This window comes from Elephas maximus, chromosome 4 (genome assembly GCF_024166365.1).
Source record: "Elephas maximus indicus isolate mEleMax1 chromosome 4, mEleMax1 primary haplotype, whole genome shotgun sequence".
NCBI lineage: Eukaryota > Metazoa > Chordata > Mammalia > Proboscidea > Elephantidae > Elephas > Elephas maximus.
In genome coordinates this window covers 8,276,177-8,291,545 of record NC_064822.1, presented here as the reverse complement: position 1 = coordinate 8,291,545, position 15,369 = coordinate 8,276,177, and the positions used below count along the sequence as shown (strand labels likewise).

General features: G+C 38.9%; 1 protein-coding gene across 20 annotated transcripts in view; it reads left to right on the top strand.

Moving 5' to 3' along the window:
- Positions 1-15,369, top strand: part of PARD3 (par-3 family cell polarity regulator) — an 870,612-nt gene that overhangs the window by 437,927 nt on the left and 417,316 nt on the right. The window contains exon 1 of one of the 20 annotated variants that reach the window (XM_049885019.1): positions 13,664-13,822. The exons of the other annotated variants lie outside the window; for them this stretch is intronic. The gene's annotated coding sequence lies outside the window, so the exon portion shown is untranslated. Of the gene's footprint in view, positions 1-13,663; positions 13,823-15,369 lie in introns of those variants that run through there. 20 annotated transcript variants of the gene reach the window in all.

Here is a 15,369-nt window from a genome sequence, read left to right as displayed (position 1 = left end):
GTCCCCACCTATTAAAGTATAAGCTTCAGGAGGATAGAAATATTTTCTGTTTTGTTCATTCATGAAGCCTAAGTCCCTCGGGCAATACTTGGCACACTGCAGGCATTCGGTAATTGAATAAATAAATGACCGAGTAGATGGCTCAGAATTCTTTGAATACATAAGAAAACATTCTTGTTTTGTGAGCTTGTTTCTAGGAAGAGGGTTCATGACTTTTATCAGATTTTATTTTATCAGACTGATTCCAAATTCTTCCCTAAGAAACACTGATTTTTATGTTTTTCAGTTCAATAGTGAGAAGAAAAAAAAGGATGATGTAACTTTCATTGGTATATGATGGAAATGCATAGTATCAAGAATTTATAATATCAAAAACTAATAAATATTAGTTCAGTTTAACTTCTTTGGGGTAATTTTGGAAAGGTAGATAATGTTTCATATTTCAAAAATGTAAGTGAGAGATTAGCAAAACACATGAACATGTTAACATGTATGTATTTTTACATGTCACCATTTGAGACAGCAGGGTAAAATGTGGGTGTTACTGCTACATAGTTATAAATATGCATTATAAATTACTGATTGTATTCTATTTCTTTTTGTGTGTATATGTGTCTCCATTCACTTGAATAAGAATTATTATAGATGTATAACATGTAGCAAACTGGGCTAGGGAATGACCTGTCCTTAGTCACGTAAATAATTGAGAATATGCTGTTTAATAAGTAAAAATAAAAATAGCATGTGTATAGTTGAGGCCCATCGAGTTCTTGGGCTCATGATCATAAACTTCATCCTCTTTCCCCAAAATCACATGCTTTGTTTTGACGATCAGTTTCCTGTATATGAACTGGTTGTTAAAAGTTTGTATACGACTGATCTGAGTGAATCATTTAACAAAACAAATGAAAATACAAATTCTTTCTGACTTTGTGGTTTAGTGAAGTTATTTTCACTAAGATTTTCTTTGACTTATTTCGAAGAAGTAATACCGTAGTTGTCCTCTTAAAAATAAATGTTTACCCTCAATAGAGATCATGGAAATGCAAATTAAAGTATTGCTTTTTTTTGTCATCGTTGTTACAGTTTAGCACAAGGTAAAAATAGCTGTAATATCAAATGTTTGCAAGGACGTGGCCATGAGGCACATTCATGTACTATAGGTTGGAATGTAATCGATGGCACCTTTCTGAAAGTGCATTTGGCAGTATCTGTTTTGTTTTGTTTTTATCTTTGAGTTGGAGCCCTGGTGGCACAGTGGTTAAGAGCTCGGCTGCTAGCCTGAAGGTCAGCAGTTCCAATTCACCAGCTGATTCTTGGAAACCCTATGGAGCAGTTCTACTCTGTCCTCTAGGGTCACTGTGAGTTGGAATTGACTCAGTGGCAATGGGTTGGTTTGTTTGTTTTTTCATCTTGATTTAAAAATTCTACATCTGAGAAGATTTCCTACAAAATATTTGCACATGGATAACTAAGTTGATTGTTGCAGTAGTAAAATACTAGAAACAAGCCAAATGTCCATTAGTAGAGGAGTGGCCACATAAATTATTTTATATATTCTGCAGCCATTAAAACGATTGATGTAAATATATATGTATGTTGTTGTTAGGTGCCGCCCAGTCAGTTCTGACTCATAGCGACCCTATGTACCACAGAACAAAACACTGCCCGGTCCTGCACCATCCTTACAATCATTGTTATGCTTGAGCCCATTGTTGCAGCCACTGTGTCAGTCCACCTCGTTGAGGGTCTTCCTCTTTTCCGCTGACCCTGTACTTTACCAAGCATGATGTCTTTCTCCAGGGACTGATCCCCCCTGAAAACATATCCCAAGTATATAAGACACAGTCTTGCCATGCTTGCTTCTAAGGAGCATTCTGGTTGTACTTCTTCAAAGACAGATTTGTTCCTTCTTTTGACAGTCCATGGTAAATTCACTGTTCTTTGCCAACACCACAATTGAAAGGTATCAATTTTTCTTCAGTCTTCCTTATTCATTGCCCAGCTTTCACATGCTTAGGGTGCGATTGAAAATACCATGGCTTGGGTCAGGCGCACCTTAGTCTTCAAGGTGACATCTTTGCTTTTCAATACTTTAAAGAGGATCTTTGCAGCAGATTTACCCAATGCAATGAGTTGTCATTTGATTTCTTGACTGTTACTTCCATGGCTGTTGATTTTGGATCCAAGTAAAATGAAATCCTTGACAACTTCAATCTTTTCTCTGTTTATCATGATGTGGCTTATTGGTCCATTTGTGAGGATTTTTGATTTCTTTATGTTGAGGTGCAATCCATACTGAAGGCTGTGGTCTTTGATCTTCATTAGTAAGTGCTTCAAGTCCTCTTCCCTTTCAGCAGGCAAGATTGTGTCATCTGCATAACACAGGTTGTTAATGAATCTTCCTCCAATCCTGAAGCCCTGTTCTTCTTCATATAGTCCAGCTTCTCGTGTTATTTGCTCAGCATACAGATTGAATATGTATGGTGAAAAGGTACAACCCTGATGCACACCTTTCCTGACTTTAAACCATTCAGTACCCCTAATTCTGTCCGAACAACTCCCTCTTGATCTATATGCGGCCTCCTCATGAGCACAATTAAGTGTTCTCGAATTTCCATTCTTTGCAATGTTATCCATAATTTGTTATGATCCACAGAGTCGACGTTCAGCCATTTCAGGAGGTGGCATATGATCAGGAGCTGATGGTACTGAAGGAAGAAGTCCAAGCTGCACTGAAGGCATTGGCAAAAAACAAGGCTCGCAGGAATTGTTGGAATATCAATTGAGATGTTTCAGCAAACAGATGCAGTGCTGGAGGTGCTCACTTGTCTGTGCCAAAAATCTGGAAGACAGCTACCTGGCCAACTGACTGGAAGAGATCCATATTTTTGACTATTTCCGAGAAAGGTGATCCAGCCGAATTCAGAAATTATCAAACAAAATATCATTAATGTCACATGCAAGCAACATTTTGCTGAAGATCTTTCAAAAATGGCTGCAGCAGTATATCAACAGGGAGCTGCCAGAAATTCAGGCTGGATTCAGAAGAGGACATGGAACCAGGGATATCATTGCTGATGTCAGATGGATCTGGCTGAAAGCAGAGGATACCAGAAGGATGTTGACCTGTGTTTTATTGACTGTGCAAAGGCATTCGACTGTGTGGATCATAACAAATTATGGATCATATATGTATACATATGAGTCATATATGTATAAAAAAATAGGTATTGAAAAATTTCAATATATGTTATTAAATGAAAAAAGTAAGCTTCATACTACATGTATAACACGTTTGAATTCGTTTAAAAATCACATACGATTATGAGGACATATCATGCATGTAAAAGGATAGAAAGAGAATTAGAGGGGTGTTTTCCAACCTCAACCAAGCTGGACACCTTTTTAAAATCAGACTATAATCTGAAGCTGTAATTCTAAAGAGTGGACTTAAAGCACAACTGTAGGAAGGAAATGAGACTTTCCGTGTTTTATTCCATACGCATTAGCACTAGCCCACCACATTTGGAGTGAGAATGCAGGAGCTGGGAGCTGAGTTGGATATGTGATGCGCAGGTACCTGAGGAAGGCCTGGCCGTGGTGAGTGGTTAGTAAAAGGGTGAGTGAGAGCAGTGGAGGATCCTCTTACCTCCGGAGCCTGCTTTCTCCTGACATGGCCTCCGTCTTTGACTAGGAGTGTTTTCTGCAGCTTCTCCCCCTGCTCTTATAAATATGTCAAGTGTCATCCTTTCAGTGGTGCATCTAGTCCAGCTCTGTCTGCCCCAAGCATGGCTGACCGTGGCGTGACGAGAATTGAATGCTTGTGGGTGCTCTGTTTCTTCCCTGCCTGTGAGATTTTCGCTTAGTGAACTCTATCTTATGTGTATACCTGTGGTGCTGGTGGGAGGAGCCCTGGTGACCCAGTGGTTAAAGTATTCAGCTGCTAGCCATGGTTCAAACCTACCAGCCACTCCACAGGAGAAAGATATGTGGCAGTCTGCTTCCATAAAGATTATACCCCACCAAAAAAAAAAAGAAAGAAAACAAAAGACAAGCTTACTGCCACTGAGTTGATTCTGACTCATAGCGACCCTATAGAACAGAGTAGAACTGCCCCAAAGGGTTTTCGAGGCTATAATCATTACGGGAGCAGACTGCCACATCTTTCTCCCATGGAGTTGCTGGTGGATTCGAACTGCTGAACTTTTGGTCCGCACTGAGCACTTTAACCACTGCACAACCAGGGCTCCTGGCATATGAATAGCCCTGTTAGGATATAAAACAAAATTAAATGATAATCTTGTCCAAGTTTTATTGGGTCAAAAAGAGTGTTAATAAGTTTATATTGTTGATTTTCTTTAATTATTGATCTTTCTAAGAACTTTTTCATTTTTTCCTAAGTACTACTTCCTAAGTACCACCTTTCTTCCTCAAGTACCACTTGAGCTGTTTCCTTTCTTCTCCTGAGAGCTGATGGTGTGTAATCTTTCCAACTCTGTGTTGGGAAGTATTTCTACCGTGGGTATTGACAAACTCTACCAATCAGGGCCTTTTTTTTTTTTTCCTCTCCCTTTCTTCTTTTTGGTGAGCCCATTGTTAGCCATTTTTCAGCACACTCCTGGTCATATCACATTTGTACACCGATTCCTGGAAGTTGTTGTTGGTCGTTCTTCTAGGTCACTGCATTGGTAGTCTATGGATTGCATTGATGATCACATTTCTGGTTTCTCTCAACAAGTTTCTGCATGTTTATGCCTGCCTGTATTGCCTGTCCACCCTGAGCCCTCCCCCATGAGCCCCTAGGAGAGTTGTGAACAGGAGGTGTGCTTGGGCAAGTCTTTTCAGGTCCCCTTTGCCGGGCGCTGTCTTCGTGACACTGCTTTGTAGACACCAGGCATTTGACATACACACACGATTGAAAACCAGCTTTCAAACTTTCTTTTCCTATCACAGTAGCAAGGCAGGATGGCTTATTGCTGTCAAGCTGATTCCGACTCAGAGTGACCCTATAGGCAGAACTACCCAGCACGCAGTGCTGTCGAGTCAGTTCTGACTCATAGCGACCCTATAGGACAGAGTAGAACTGCCCCATAGAGTTTCCAAGGAGCATAGGCAGAACAAGGATATTTTTATTGCTAAGGGTGTCACAGGGTTTTCAGAGGACACCTGTGCCACCGCAGGACGTTCTCCTTAGGCACGTGTGGAACGATATGATTTGTATCTTGGTGGTATTTTTTTAAACTGTCAGAAGAAAGAAGGTCTGTAACTACACATGTCTTTGACCTGGTCAGTTATGTTTGACTCCACTACTTTGACCTTTTCAGTATAATTACTAGTGTCACAGTTTTCTCATGGGTTAATGATTCCTTTAAGAAGTTGGAATTTTATGAAAATCCAAGTTGCTACCCCTAAAGGATATGTATAGGCCCCCCAAAACAAAACAAAACCTCTTGAAGTTTCGTTAAAAAAAAAAAAAAGTTTTTATACATAGAAGGTGATTTTCAGAATGATAGAGAACAGAGCCAAAGCTGTGTGAGACTGGCAGGATTGGGTTTTACACTTAATGTCCAAGGGATGGGCCTGAACCCGAATTAACCAAAGCCTGAGAAACCTAACGGGCTGATAGAGATATGTGAATCAGGCAACCAGGGACCATTAGAGATAAAATAGAGTAAGGATGAAAGAGCTGTGAGACATTTTAGAAATTGCCTAATGACAGCTTCATGGTTTTGAATAGGAAATAGTATTTGGTATTCAAAAGATTTCTCCAATCTGGGGAAAAAAAGGTAGCTCTGGCCCTTGAAAAGCTAATCTGAATACCAAAGGCTGGGCTGACTTTACAGGAAAAGTGTGAAAGGCTTCTGAATGGACCTCCTCTCTCTTTGTCTTTATACAGGGATGCCTCACATTGTTCACACACAAGTCATGGCATTAAGTGGATAGGTGGTATGGTTTATAGGTGGTATGGTTTTTCAAAAATATACTTACTTTTTAATATTTTATAATTTACGGTACCTTGTTATCAGTTGCAAAGCTTTTTTTCGTACCTGACAGAAGTACTACCTAATAAACTTCTTTTACTCAAGAGAGAAAATTACTGTTATTCGTAGTCCAGTTCAACCTGGGCTATTATTTGGAGAACAAACAAGCACACACCTTGATCCTCTTCTATTTCAACTTTCCAAGAGCAACTATTTCAAGAGGCCAACAGTTCCCATCCCCGACCAAAAACCAAACCCAGTGCCGTCGAGTCAATTCCAACTCATAGTGACCATAGTATGGTCTAAATAAATATTTGAAGCCTCTTATTTTTGTAACTGAAGGTAACTAATCTCTCCTGTATTTTATTTGTCTGATATATAATTTATTCAATCATTTTATATGAAAACATTGTGATGAGTCCTTTTCTCTGAAGATATCTCTTTCTGGTAAATATTGCTAAGACAATCTTTCATATAAAATGAGCTGGAGTTCTTTGGTGCATTTGTGAATCATGAATTCCTGATTTAATTGTATCCTAAGGGAACAACCTGAGGAAACCAAAAGTACAAACGTAATTGGACCAAATTGTGTAATCAAAAGCAAATGATATGGTTATTAACTCTAATGAAATGATCTCCCAGCATTTATTTTATTTCTCTGATTCAAGAAATTTTAGTAATAAGCAAGTGTGTTGAAATGGACACTCTAAGCAGCCAACACTCTTAGCTAGCCCCCTCCTAGAGCCCGTCCTCAGTTGGAAATACTTCTGAAGGTTACAGTTGATAACTGCTGGGGCACGGGTGAAAAGGAAGGCGGCGCGAAGAGAAATGTGAAAGACAGAGAGAAGGCATTGAAAGGAGTAAATTGCTTTTTAAAATGTGTTATTCTTTTCTATCGCCACCTTCGTTTTATGTAAAATGAAAACAGACCATAAATCGGCAAAACGTATGTGATATCTAAAGGATTAATACCATCAGTGTATAAGCTTGTATTAAAATTCAAAGAAAAAATTAAGTTATTGATAAATAGGCAAGTGAGATGGATAATTCCACAAAGAGCAATGTGACCATTTCACAAACCCAATGATACGCGCAATCCCACTGTTATTGTTAGGTGCCATTGAGTCAGTTCCATCTCATAGCAACTAGTAATCTTAAATTCAAACTAAAATAAGATTTCTTCCTGGTCAGATTAGTTTATGTGTGTATGTGTGTGTATATATGTATGTATACATGTATTAATATATGTATATATATGTGTACGTGCACACATACACATGTATACAAACATACATACACACAAAGAATGCAGCCAGTTAACAATTAAGAACAGCTTAAGGCCTTATCCTACTTGCAAGTTTTAAAAGTTAGCCTGCCACAGTTTCGTGGATGCTGACACAAGCGTGAGATTTCTAGGTCAGAACCAAAAGATTTTATTACTCTCAGCACAGGAAGCAGCATAAACACATATGTGTCCATTCTCCTTATGTCCAGGTCCCGTGGGGATGACTTGAAGGACCCAGGCGGATGCCTGCACATATAGTGGGCCACGTTCCAGGAGAGAAACCCTGCTGAGCTTAGGGAACCTGAATGTTTTATAATGGGGAGTAAACATGCCTGCCTTTTGCTTGGGAGGAAGACACTATACCTACCTTACCAGGCTATCTCCTGTACAAATATCCTTGAAAAGTGAGCCCAGAACAAAGGCAGTCAATGCCACGATTCTCAAGAAGTGCAAGTGATGAGCCTGTGGAAAATTGTCTGTCGACACAGAAAATAGAAGCTGTGAAACAGGCAACTGAACATGATGCTGGAAGTGATATCACTTGGCTCTTTTGGAAAGTAAGTTGGCACGTGTGTGCGACTGAGTCCATTCTGACCCACAGCGACCCTATATGACAGAGAACTGCCCCAAGTTCCTTAAAATGATCACGCTCCCTTCACCGAGTGGGAGTGGAAAATGGTATAGCTGCTGTGGAAAACAGTTTAGTGGTTCCTCAAAAAGTTGAACACAGACTTTCCATATGATCCAGCGATCCCAATTCCAGGTACATACTCAGAAGACATGAGAGCAGGAACACAAACAAACCTGTACAGCATTGCTCATTTCAGCACTATTCACAATAGCGAAAAGGTGGAAACAACCCAAATGTCCATCAACAAATGATAAACAAGATGTGGTATATACATACAGTAGAACGTTACTTAGCCAGATAGAGAAATGAAGTCCTGATGGATGCCACAACATGGCTGACCCTTGAAAATATGCTCAGTGAAGTTAGTTACAAAAGGATAAATACTGTATGTCCTCACTTACATGAAGTAAGCAAATATATAGAAACCAAAGATTGTTAGTGGTTACCAGAGGTAGGACAAAGGGGTGCACTGAGATTATGAGATGGAATAATTTGGAAAAGGATAGCAAAATGGTTGTGCATCATGAACAACGTAATTCGTGGCACAGAATTGTACATGTAGAAATCATTGAATTGGGGAATGCTTTATTGTATGTATTTTCACTACAATAAAAAATAATTTTAAAAAATGATTGTATTCATTGAAACATTTTATTTGAGACTTCCTGCAAACAAAGTAATCCTAAATATTGAAATGCAAGCAGTCCCCAGAATACGGACGAGATCCATTCTTAACTCTGTCTTTAAGTTGAATTTCTAAGTCTGAACAGGTGCATACCATTCTTGTTTAGCCTTACTTTAGTGCAAGAAGGAGCCCTGGTGGTGCCCTGGTGAAGAGCGCTACTGCTAACCAAGAGCTGCTCCCTGGAAACCCTATGGGGCAGCTCTGCTCTGTCCTACAGGGTTGCTATGAGTTGGAATAGACTCAATGGCAGGGTTTTTGGTTAGTGCAAGAAAAGGCTAGAAGTCTTTCCAGTGATTTAAAAGCTGCACGTCCAGCAAGTGAATGTGACTGTGATGGAGGATTTGTTGGGAGTAGGGCTTGGTTCGGAAACCCTGGTGGCGTAGTGGTTAAGTGCTACGGCTGCTAACCAAACGGGCGGTGGTTCAAATCCGCCAGGCACTCCTTGGAAACTCTGTGGGGCAGTTCTACTCTGTCCTCTAGGGTCACTGTGAGTCGGAACCGACTCGACAGCACTGGATATGGTTTTTTAGGTTTAGGGGTTGGTTCAGTCCTTTCAAAGTGAGGGCAAATTTACATAACATTAAAGGTCATGTATGGGTTGAACATTCGTAACCTGAAGACTTGTTAGAAACCCATTAATTCTTGAAAGTTTAAAATGTCCCATGATAAGTAAGTTGTTAAACGTAATATATTTACCTGATGGACTATTAAATCATTTAGAATTTTTTTTTTATAAAGTTTGGAATAAAAGTATGCTTGAATTAAAGTTCTTATATTTTATTACCAATACTATGTAAACAAAGAAAACTTACAGAATTTCAGAAAATTTAGAGGAATTTCAAAAGTTAGATGGAAAAAACAGGTCATCTCTCATCAGTGCATATTTTGATCACTATAAGCAAAATTTCTTTCCAAAGCGAGTGGAAGACAGACTTATTTTTCAAACCAAGCAAAATCATGTTTTAGTTTTATTTTCATTTATTTATCTAGAACACAGTGTTAAGTTGCCAGGGAGTATTTTAAATATTTTATGTTAATTAACTCCTTTGACCCTTATAGAAACTCTGAACCATATGCTATCGTGCTGTCCATTTTGTAAGTGAATCGGTTGAGGCACAGAGAAGTTGAGTACCTTAGCAAAATCAGTGTGCCTGCAGTATCCACGTATCTGCCACCTGGCTATGCCACTCCACCAAATATAACACCTGTTTACTATGAATTATTACATTTCTTTAATATTTTAATATTTAATGTTTGTATTAAAGGTATTTTTATGCAGATAACAATACATTATATGTTTTTTTGGCAACAGTGCAACCCCCTTGCACATTATTTTCCCAGATGCGCTATGCACATAATATGTATAAGCATGTTATTTGCAAAAAATACAGTAGATTCTGAGAATTAAAGACAATGCGATAGCACGTAGGTAATTAACTTTTTTTAACGTAACTTGTTGCTGTTGAGTCCATTCCAATTCACAGCGACTCTATAGGACAGAGTAGAACTACCCCATAGGGTTTCCAAGGAGCGGCTAGTGGACTTGAACTGCCAACCTTTTTTTTGCTTAGCAGCCCTAGCACTTAACCACTATGTCACCAGGGCTACTTTTGTTAACGTTAGTGTCTAATAAATCATCATGACAAACTTTTAAACCATAGTTTAGAATTGATCATTCAGGCTGCCATAAAATTTATGCAAAATAACGTGCACCTTTTACGTTTCTTTGCCAACCATGCTCTCTCCTCATGAGGTATTTTTGTAAATGTGCTAGGCTAATTTTTTCTTTTTTTACAGCAACATGTAAAAAACATTGGCATGGCAGTGCTTATGAAGATATCTGGGGGTGGGGTGGGGTGGGGAGGGAGCGGTTGGCAAATAAACATAGAATGTACAAGATATTTGCATAACGGCAATCACCAATGCTACAAATACCTGTGTCAAACATACAACAGTTGAATTTTGTTAGTGATAATACAATCTCTTGATCCCCCGGAAATCTACCAGCTAGATTTGCTACATTGAATTCAACGATAAAATTGATTGGAAGCAAGATTTATTTATTATTTTTTGAAAGCTACTTACTTCACCTAAGCCATTTACTGGTTTCAAGGAAGCTAATGACTACATTTTATTTATGAAATTATAATATTACCTGGGAAAGTAATAAGCCAGTGCAAATGCTAATGTATGTTTACGTGAATGGATTTGGCATGGGGCCCATGTGTTGCTCTTTATTTGTTTATTAACAGTTTAAAATAATTAGGTGTAGGACTTTTGGGACTATGGCATTCTTTCTTACTGTTTTCTTAAGCCCTTCGAAATTAATAGTGTGAAATATATATTGACAATCCAGGAAAACAGGGTAAAAGTTTATATTATGGTGTCCCTATAGGTTTTATGAACTGTAACGCCTAATGATGAATTTACCTTTGTGATTCTTTACTCTTAATTCCATTCTTTCTTTGATTCTGTTTAATTATAATTTATTTGATATGGTACCTTGTCAGTCTGTTTGCCTTTAACTCATCTTCAGTGTTTTAGCTATTCTAAATGGGAGACTGAAAAATTGCTTAAAAGTTTCTCCTTGATTTCTAGGACTGATTGAGAATGATATATGATATGATATGTGATATGACTAAATATGATTAAATATATAATTGCTTGCTTAGGAAAATATCTCAAGGAGGGACGGTGGGGCTGGCAAATAAATGTAGAAGGCGCACGCTATTTGTGTAAAAATAGGGTATACTAGTATGAGTGAACAGTGCCATCTTTGTTCCCTACAATGTTCTATTCTCATTCTAGGCCTTTCATATTTTTTTTTTAATAATTTTTATTGTGCTTTAAGTGAAAGTTCACAAATCAAGTCAGTCTCTCACACAAAAACCCATATACACCTTGCTACACACTCCCAATTACTGTCCCCCTAATGAGACAGCCCACTGTCTCCCTCCACTCTCTCTTTTTGTGTCCACTTCCCCAGCTTCTAACCGCCTCTGGCCTCTCATTTCCGCTCCAGGCAGGAGATGCCAACATAGTCTCAAGTGTCCACCTGATCCAAGAAGCTCACTCCTCACCAGCATCCCTCTCCAACACATTGTCCAGTCCAATCCATGTCTGAAGAGATGGCATCGGGAATGGTTCCTGTCCTGGGCCAACAAAAGGTCTGGGGGCCATGATCACCAGGGTCCTTCTAGTCTCAGTCAGACCGCCAAGTCTGGCCTTATGAGAATTTAGGGTCTGCATCCCACTGCTCTCCTGCTCCCTCAGGGGTTCTCTGTTGTGTTCCCTGTCGGGGCAGTCATCCTTTGTAGCCGTGCACCATCCAGTTCTTCTGGTCTCAGGCTGATGTAGTCTCTGGTTCATGTGGCCCGTTCTGTCTCTTGGGCTCGTAATCGCCTTGTGTCCTTGGTGTTCTTCATTCTCCTTTGATCCAGGTGGGTTGAGACCAATTGATGCATCTTAGATGGCTCCTTGCTAGTGCTTAAGACCCCAGACGCCACTCTTCAAAATGGGATGCAGAATGTTTTGTTAATATGTTTTCTTATGCCAATTGACTTAGATGTCCCCTGAAACCATGGTCCCCAGACCCCTGCCCCTGCTACGCTGGCCTTCAAAGCATTCAGTTTATTCAGGAAACTTCTTTGGTTTTTGCTTAGTCCAATTGTGCTGACCTCCCCTGTATTGTGTGCTGTCGACGTTTCCCTTCACCTAAAGTAGTTCTTATCTACTATCTAATTAGTGAATGCCCCTCTCCTACCCTCCCTCCCTCCCCTCTCCGGTAACCACGAAAGAATGCTTTCTTCTCAGTTTAAACTTTTTCTGAAGTTCTTATAATAGTGGTCTTATACAATATTTGTCCTTTTGCAACTGACTTCACTCAGCATAATGCCTTCCAGGTTCCTCCATGTTATGAAATGTTTCACAGACTCCCCCATGTTCTTTACGGGTGCATAGTATTCCATTGTGTGAATATACCATAATTTATTGATGCATTCATCCATTAATGGGCACCTTGGTTGCTTCCATCTTTTTGCTATTGTAAACAGTGCTGCAGTAAACCTGGGTGTGCATATATCTGTTCGTGTAAAGGCTCTTATTTCTCTAGGATATATTCCAAGGAGTGGGATTGCTGGGTCCTATGGTAGTTCTATTTCTAGCTTTTTAAGGAAGTACCAAATCGGTTTCCAAAGTGGTTGTACCATTTTACATTCCCGCCAGCAGTGTATAAGTGTTCCAATTTCTCCACAGCCTCTCCAACATTTCTTATTTTGTGTTTTTTGGGTTAATACCAGCCTTGTTGGTGTGAGATGAGATCTCATGGTAGTTTTGATCTGCATTTCTCTAATGGCTAATGATCGTGAGCATTTCCTCATGTATCTGTTAGCTACCTGAATGTCTTCTCTAGTGAAGTGTCTATTCATAGCTTTCCCCATTTTTTAATTGGGTTATTTGTCCTTTTGCAGTTGAGTTTTTGCAGTATCATGTAGATTTTAGAGATCAGGCGCTGATCAGAAATGTCATAGCTAAAAACTTTTTCCCAGTCTGTAGGTAGTCTTTTTACTCTTTTGGTGAAGTCTTTGGATGAGTATAGGTGTTTGATTTTTAGGAGCTCCCAGTTATCTAGTTTTTCTTCTACATTCTTTATAATGTTTTCTATACTGTTTATGCCATGTATTAGGGCTCTTAATGTTGTCCCTATATTTTCTTCCATGATCTTTATTGTTTTAGATTTTATATTTAAGTCTTTGATCCATCTTGAGTTAGTTTTTGTGCATGGAGTGAGGTATGGGTCTTGTTTCATTTTTTTGCAGATGGATATCCAGTTATGCCAGCACCATTTGATAAAAAGACTGTCTTTTCCCCACTTAACTGTTCTGGGCCTTTGTCAAATATCAACTGCTCATATGTGGATGGATTTATGTCTGGATTCTCAATTCTTTTCCATTGGTCTATGTATCTGTTGTTGTACCAGTACCAGGCTGTTTTGACTACTGTGGTGGTACAATAGGTGCTAAAATCAGGTAGAGTAAGGCCTCCCACTTTGTTCTTCTTTTTCAGTAATGCCTTATTTATCCGGGACCTCTTTCCCTTCCCTATGAAGTTGGTGATTTGTTTCTCCATCTCATTAAAGAATGTCATTGGGATTTGGATCGGAATTGCATTAAACGTATAGATCACTTTTGGAAGAATAGACATTCTTATAATGTTAAGTCTTCCTATCCACAAACAAGGTATGTTCTTCCACTGATGTCTCTGTTGGTTTAAAGTAACTTGTATTTCACTAAGTAATAAACACAAATATATAAACAAATATTTTCTTGCTAGTGATAAGTATACATCACTTGTTTAAAAAAGCAAGTAATATTTAACAATATATATATGAAGGAAAACCAAAGAAGTGAGGTCTTTGAATTGATGGTGTTGCCGAAGAATACTGAACATACCATGGAGTGCTAAAAGAACGAACAAATCTGTCTTGGAAGAAGTACAACCAGAACACTCCTCAGACGCAAAGATGGTGAGACTGTGTCTCACATACTTTGGACATGTTATCAGGAAGGATCAGTCCCTGAAGAAGGACATCATGCTTGGTAAAGCAGAGGGTCAGCAAAGAAGGGGTAGATCCTCAAAGACATGGATTGAGACAGTGGCTACAACAATGGGTTCAAGCATAACAAAGATTGTGAGAATGGTGCTGGACCAGGCAGTGTTCCGTTCTGTTGTACACAGGGTCACTATGAGTCAGGACCAACTCATCAGCACCTAACAACAACAGTATATTAAGGACTTCTACGTGCCAGTGACTTAAGAGTTCTCTAGTCCTCGTGTAATTCTCAAGATAACCCTCAAAATATTTCAATAAACAAAACATATGAGACCTTTAATAGGGTAATTCTGTGCTAAGTCTTTTTCCAAACATGACTGAACAAGGTAACCACATGGTAAGTTCCCCAAAATATCTTAAGGATTTGAACATAATACAGTTTGGATAATAGAGCTGTGTTATTGCCATATAAAATATCTGTTAATAAGGTTTACTGAACACTATGTAAAGTGGTGTCTAGAAATGTCCTAGGGTCGTATCACCCTGTGCAACTGTATCGTTGGTTTTAAGTGGGAGCCAGCCTGGGGGCTAGTCATGTCTCTGCCATGTCCTTACTGATCTTACTATGCAGTACTTTCTTAATCTGAAGAAAGGGAATAGCTACGGTTATTTACTACATATCCTTGCTGTGAGGGGCACATGGGTTTCACTGCAGGCAAAGAACTTTACATATAAAGATACGACTAACTTTCCTTAACTGCTACAACACACCACAAATTGTACATATTCTCTCTCTCATTTAATCCTTAAAACAAGGTAGGAATTCTCCTTATGAGGGAATTAGGCCTAGAAGAGAGTTCACATATCTCTTCAGTGGCAGAGATGGGATTTGAAACATGCATCAAGGTCAGTGATTCTTCAGTTTTGCCATGTTTTCACACCCTATTCTATGGATGAAGAGTGACCCAGAGTATTAAGTAATGAACATGACCCAGCCAACTAGTTAGTGTCAGAGCCAGAATCTCTGAGAAAGTACAATGTAAGAAAATTTACAGTGTAAAAAAGTAACTTCTGAACACACAATAAATTTATTTTCATATACACTGAAAATTACTATTAAAATGTAATTTTTGAGTATTTGCATTTTCAGAGAAACATATAAATAATGAACATTAAGAAGATTCTAGGGAACATACGGAAATATTACCAGTGGTTATATCTGGGCGACGGCTT